The following is a 7,422-nucleotide window of genomic DNA, read 5'->3' on the forward strand; positions in this document are numbered from 1 at the left end:
GGTCACCTAGTTTGTATAATGGATAGAGTATTTAATCCTGGAAGGTTCCTGTTCTTAAGCTCAAATCTGATCTCAGACACTCTCTCTGTGACCCTGAGCAAATCACTTAACTTCATCTTAATTCCTCATTTGTAAAATGAGTTGGAGAAGTAAATGCCACATAATTACAGCATCTTTGCCAAGAAAACCCCAAATGGAGTCATAAAGAGACAGGAATGACTGAAATGACTGAATAGCAATAAAGCATTTAATATAGAAAATTTTAAAGGGATGAGGTACAACTTAAGCAGTTTATAGGGCAGCATTGTAATGAATTGAAGTAATGAGAGATTCAAAATAAGGAAAAAGAGGAAGAGACTCAGGAGTGGTGAGGAAGACTTGGACTTGAGTAGTAGCTAAATGAAGAGAGAAAAAAGTAATAATTGCTAAATAAGTAAAAATTAAAATGACAAATTTTGGTGACTGAATAGGGTGGCAGGAGAAAATCCAGGTGGTAAAGATGATAATAATTTTGTAACTAGTAAATTGTTGATACCTTTGATAGGAAAAGGGTAGTTTAGATGGATACTTGGTAACAACTATTGCAATAATATTTATGGTGTAAACCACAATTCAATCATGCTTATTTATCTTGTGTTCAACCTTGCATATCTTATCACTCTCTACAATCCTACAGAAAAAAAAAAGCAGAATTAAGAATGTAGCTTCTTATTCTTTCTGCCACTGACCCACAGCATTAAATCAGTCTTCATGAGGTAACTGCTATAGTTTTTAAGTGGTAGAAGACTTGGGTGGGATTATTTTAGGGAACCCATGAAACTGGCTCTGAGGGTTCATTGGAATCCTGAGAGTATAACATTCAATTCAAAAAGGGAGACAGAGGGTTGAGAGCTTCAACAATGGTGGGGAACAGGGAGTGTTAAAAATGAAAGGTAGGTGTTTTGGTGTTGAAGATTGACCCCAGGATAAGCTTTCAAATTGAGATTAAAATACCACTGAATTTTCTATCATCCTAAAAAGTAATAAATATCTTCAAATTAATTCAAACACTGAGATAAGGATCACAGCCTCCCAAAGTCTCCAGTCCTTACTATGGAAATTTTACTTCTAGATTATGACATTTTGGAGATGGATACATTTCAGTACAGACATCCTGAGTTTGAATGCTATCTCTGTCACTTAATACCTTTATAAAGTTGCTCAACTAACTTTTCCTCTTTACATTTCAGTTTCCTTTTCTGGAAAAGAAGTGTGTTCAAGTCATTCATATATACAATCTCTTCTACTTCTAAATCTGTCATGTTAAATTTAGCAGTGAAAGAAAGAAATTATGCATCATAATTTCAGGACATTCTAGGGCCAACTGAATATATTTATTTTTTCAACTGCCGGGACAGGGAACATTTTTCTTTTTCTGCCAAGGGCCATTTGGATATTTATATCATCATTTATCTGCTCTATTTGGTCAAACATTTACTTAATTTACCCCCCACCCAAAGTTCCTAGATTTATTAATTTCAAATCTGAATCTGTGGTTGCCACGCCTGCGTCAGATCAAATTACCCACTGATTGGACATTCCATATCCCAGGTTTAAAGGTTGTGGGAAATCTAAGTGTCATTGGAAGAAGTTTGAGGCTGAGAGAAGTCTGTAGATAGGAGCAGATTAAAGAGAAGAGAGAAACAATGATGGATAGAACAAATCCTCAGAGTAGACAGAAGGGAATGAACTCAAAAACATCAATATATGTAGTTAAGAAAAAGTCAGTCTTTTTTTTTTAGAAACTGGAACAAATAATATAATTGATTAAAGTGGAAAGGTATTTTGATTTCTGCAGTAACCAAGGAAATTAAGTAGAGCAAGTAAAAATAATGTATACAATGAAAATAGAAATCAAAATAAATATTCAAATATGAATGAACTTTTTGAAATTGGAAAGGAAAAAATGATAGAAGAAAGAAAAAGAAATACATTCTTACTCCTGTGGGGTGTGTGGCAGGGGGGTCCTGGGATCAAGAGTTGCCAGATTGCATAATTTCTTTATTTTTTATTGTAGTTTCTTCAAGAGTTTTTTCTTTTTTTATGTTTTGTTGTTTTTCTTCTCTTCTTAAAAAAGTAAAACAAATTTTACAATTAAAGATGAATTTCTAGGAATGTGGCAGGGGAGACTTTCTAGAGAAATTTATGCAATGTTATAATCAAAAAATCAATAAATCCTCTTTTAGAATTATTGAAATGAAATAAGGCAGGAGAAGAGAAAGGAGATTAATATTGAAGAGGGGGAATTCAAATTTCAGAATCTTTGGGGTAGCAGAGTTATCGATTATGATGAGTTTTTACAGTAGGACCATACCCATAGGGGACTGAGGTAGAAAGAAAATGCAATTAATAGGAGTAAAAAACAATTTCTGAGCAAAGCAGGATATTAAGGGAATCTAATCTATATATTGAAATGTCCATGACCAGGGCTTATGGTAGAATGCAAGACATTAAACCAAATACTGAAATATTTGAGAAAGGAGGGAAAGTAACTTTAAGATTATTGTCACAAGGAATTATGTTGTATAAAATTAAAATAGTGAACTTCCGTGGTGTAGAGTTGTTGATTAATAGCAACACACAAAAGTTGAAGTAGCAACAGGTTAATAAAGAATATGCTATTTTCCTCTTTCTGGTCCATACCATAAGTTTTAGAGAGAATTATTTCCTCTTCTGCAAAATATGCATAAAATATTACCTTTACTGTCCACCTCATGAAGTTGGTGAAGATCAAATGAGAAAACATACATATATGAAACCTGTAAACTTTTAAGCACTATTCAATCATCCATGATGGCAAAAAGGGAATGATGAAGAAGAGCAACCAATATTTGAAAATTTAGTTTGTGGGGTACATGAGGAAAACTGATCTCATTAATCTTATTTTCCTATGACATAGAACCCATGATTTTGACCCCTATTAGGTAATCACAAAACTCAGTTTTTTTTGTTTTTTTGTTTTTTGCTTTTGTTATATTGTTTTATTCTCCAAATAGATAATTTGAAGTTCAACTTGTTCAAAAGGAAAAAAAAAAGTCCTACAGTTATTTTTTGTTTGTTTTTGCTTTTTTTCTTTTATCTTTCTTTCTTTTTTTTTTTTTTTAAAGAGAAAGGTTGTGTCATAATACGATTCTTTTCTATTTCAGCCTGGCCTAATTATTTGTATGAGCACAGGAAGATAGGAGAAGTGAAAAGCAAATGACACGCTGAAGTTTTCCAACTAAGGAAAGTCACATCAGCCTTCTGTTTATGAGCAATAAGCCTACATGTAACGCTGACAAATATTTCACTTATTCGGAGACTGGAGAAAACCCAAGAACTCTGCTTCTGACAATTTTACTGAAAATATGATACTGTTGTTCTTAAATTGGATTACAGTTTGTTTAGAAAAAACTAAAAAAAATCCCCACCTTTGTTCCATTACCTGCCTTAAAGAATGGCATTCATGCTTCTCATATTCTCCAATATACAAAGAGGAAAAAAAAAACAGCAGGATAGAATATAAATACACACAAGTTTGGTATGATGTCATGTGTCAGGTATCTAACCTGCTTTCATCTACACATGCAATAGTGATAACTCCCAGGCTGTGGATTTGTTTTTTGTTTTTTTCTATAGTTTCAATTGGACAAGAATTGGGTGAGAGGACTATGTCTCAAAGCAAACCCATTCTTTAGCCTACAAAACTGTTGCTCTACCAAGATAGTCTGCTATCTAGTTTTCAATGTCTGAAAGATTGAGGGGCATAAACTATGTCAGATACTAAATGAACAAATTCTCTAAACTTTGGGAACTGGAATCCAACAATACATCTGTAAATCAACAAATATTTAGTAAATTTGTATTTTTTGTGACACAGCGTGCTAGGGCTACAAAGACATAATTGGGAATAGGCTCTGCCCTCAAGGAGCTTACGCTCAGTGTAAGCTGTGTAGCCTCAACAGAAAGCATGTGCAAATATAGATAAATACCTACAAAATATAGACATAAATAATGCATTTTATTGGAATATTATTTATCTCTATCCATATAATGCTTTCAGTGGGGGGGTCATCTATAATAAGCCTGAAAAGTTAGATTAGACCCAGATTTCTGAAAGGTCTTAACTTCCAGATACATTTATATTTGATCATAAAGCTATGAGGAAGCTATTGGAATATAATGAACAGAGGAGTGATAAGAATATCACTTTGGTAACTGTGTGGAGGAATTCTTTGCAGAAACAAGAAATGTTGATGAGAGGGGAGACCAAGAAATACTTCAGGAGAATGGTTATGAAGGCACATTAGGAGAATGGTTATCAAAAGAGTAGAAAGTAGAAGGAAATAAAAGAGACTGTTATAAAAATTTTTATTTGTTTTTTTATACATATAGTGGTATCGCTGAATCAAAGGGTATTTTAAAGGGATTGATAGTCCTTTAGGAATAGTTTCAAATTGTTCTCCAGGATGATTCCACCTGTTCACAACTCCTTCAATACATGCAATATAGTCCCTTGTTTTCCATATTCACTCCATCATTGGTCGTTTTCCTTTTCTATCATGTTGGCCAGTCTGATAGGTGTGATGCTTCAGAGTTGATTTAATTTGCATTTTTTAATCAATAGCAATTTAGACCTTTTTTATTAAAAGGGGTTACTTTGATTTCTTATGAAAATTCCCTACCATGTTTCAATTGGTACATGGCACTCATTTAAAAAAATATGGTTACATTCCCTATATAATTATTAATTGAGGAGTTTAGCAGAGGGTATTGCTGCAATTTCTTTTCCTAATTTCCTTCTTTCCTTCTAATCTCAAACATCTTTTTCGCCCTAGACTGCATGTCTCAAAAATTTAAGGGGAGACACAAAGTTAAGATTGTATGAAATGTCCGCTCTAAAGGACCTTAGATCCAAGGGGCATTAGCAAAGAAATGAAGAGAAATATTTTATTCCACATGTGGCTAAAGGACTTAGAATCTAGAGAGAGCTATTAGAATAAAATAATTTTTAAATCATTTTAATTCTTTCAATAATGATCAGTATACTCTACTTTTTCTGGGATTAACTTGGGGTCAATTATATGCATTTCCTATACCTTCAAGAAATTTTTCCCATGTGGTCTGTGGATTAAACTTTGGTATTCTCCTTGCTTATCTCATATAATCACTGATGATGAATCCAGAGAAAAGTTATATCATTATTAGTTGCCTTGATTAAAAAAGATGAGAAACAGCAAACTATCATGAAATATGCACTGAATTAGAAGATATAGGTCCTGGGTCCAAATTCAGTCTTTATTATTTGCTACTTGTGTAAATTTTGACCAATTGCAACCATTTGGTCCTTTCATTTCTTCTTCTTTTCTAAAATGAAGAAATTCCTTTGTGATACTCTCTAAAATTATACTTTCTACATTTCAAAATCTATCTTGTTAGTAGCTTTCACATTTTAAATATTGAACCTAACATTATCCCCAAATTTTCTGATGAGCATATTACATTCCTAAACATGAAGAAGTTTACACAAGCTTGTCTTGTCCTGAATTTTTATGGTACTTTCTTAAAGAAATTAGATTATTCACTAGTTTGAGTGAATTCAGGCAGTTAATACATTTATCTTTAAAGACAAGATGGACAATTTAGTATTTAAAATGTGATTTCAAATTTAAATGTTAAAACCAATTCAATCACCATTATTTATATTCCTCCAAGAATTAAAGATATTTTTCTACCCTAAACTATGTGATATTTATGTTCATAATATACATAATAAAATAGTTTTTTTCACTGTGTTCTGTTCTTCACAGTGAATTCTAATTGCTGTTATTACTTTTAGTAAATCAAGTCACAATTTTTAAAAATTTCAGAAGCATTTACTGTGCATGTAATATTTATTCTATCATCATTTAAGAGGAAAAGAGAGGTTAGGGCAAAAACAATTTTTTTGTTTCAATTTTCTGAATAGTATTATTATCTTTATACATATAGTGGTATTGCTGAATCAAAGGGTATTTTAAAGGGATTGATAGTCCTTTAGGAATGATACTTTTTTTTATATTTTTCATCAGCTTTATTAATTCAATTATATAAAAAAGTTATTTTGTTTCTGTTCCTCTTTTGAAGCGCTTGGGTTTTCGGTGATAGTCCTTGAACTTCTTCATTGAAGCAGACGTCTTTGTCCTCTCGGCGCACATTGGCCTGTCCACCTCCATCTTCTTCCCTCTATTCATGCCATTCTCTCCTGAAGGTTGTGTATTGTTGTCTTCAGTGTCTGTTAAGTAGTTCCTTATGACATCTCCATTCTCACCTGGGTTCTTTTCAATGAACGGTTCAGGGGGGTATAAGTCAGTCATGTTGTCATCACTCTGGTCTTCTTCATCACTGGAGCAGGCTTCCAGAAATCCTCCTTTGTTCTGGGTTGCTGCTCACCATCAATCAAGTCATCCCCTCTCCTCCTCTTTTGCAGCAAACAGACAGGAACATACTCCACACCCTGCTTTTGACATTCCTCATATTTGTGCAGAGCCGTTTGGTAGCGCCGACCCTGAACAAGACCTACAATGTGTTCTGGAAGCCCATTGATATGCTGAAGGGTGAGTTTGCAGAACATTTGATTCAGATCTTTGCTGCTGGGAAGGATGTGTGGCTCAAAGTCTTCATAGGTGAAAGTCTGGGTAGTGCCCATCAGACGCTTGATACTTCTTGCCACTGGTATAGGCCTGGAGATCTGAGAAGAGGCTGGGCAATTCATGACCTGGCGATCTGCCCCTTACCTTGGCGCGGCGGGGGTACAGCTGCAGCCTGGGGTTGCCCCGGAGGAATTCCTGCACCTCCGGCGGCACCCGGGCATCGGGGCTGCTCTTGACTCCGGGGGCGGGGGAGGGGGCAGCGCCCCGCGGCCTCCAGAAGGGACCACGTGGAAACCTCATAATGATACTTATTAGGGCTTAAGAATTCGGTTACATTTTTTACTGGCTTAGAACAAAGTATTCAAAATTCTATGTTTAGACTTTATATAAATAAATAGAAATGAAGCTAAAAATAGAAAATTAAATTACTAAGTAGACCGAAGAGAATAAACTTTTGGATAAAAAGGGATGGTATGAACTCTAATTATGCCGCTAATTTTTTATTTACTTTAGGGAAGGAAAAAAACTCCACTCCCAAGTAATAAATTTATTAATTACACTCCTTATGAGACCTGACAGCAGTCATCTTTGTAAGGTTTTGATTGCATTCCTAGGGGTTGAATGTCTATGTGATTTATGTAATACGCAACAATGTCATGGGGGATAGCTCCCAGCATATAGCATTTTAAGGCACAAACACAGATGGTTACCTGTGGAGTATGTCATGGGTGTTAATGAAAATTCATTGAAAAGTGTGGGAAGGGCAACAAAC

The 7,422-nt window shown here is 34.4% G+C and overlaps 1 pseudogene; it reads right to left on the reverse strand.

The window, feature by feature from the left end:
- Positions 1–6,116: 6,116 nt before the first annotated feature.
- On the reverse strand, positions 6,117–6,950 carry LOC141519271 (surfeit locus protein 2-like; annotated as a pseudogene).
- Positions 6,951–7,422: the final 472 nt, after the last annotated feature.

The sequence above is a fragment of the Macrotis lagotis genome, chromosome 3 (assembly GCF_037893015.1).
Source record: "Macrotis lagotis isolate mMagLag1 chromosome 3, bilby.v1.9.chrom.fasta, whole genome shotgun sequence".
Taxonomy (NCBI): Eukaryota; Metazoa; Chordata; class Mammalia; order Peramelemorphia; family Peramelidae; genus Macrotis; species Macrotis lagotis.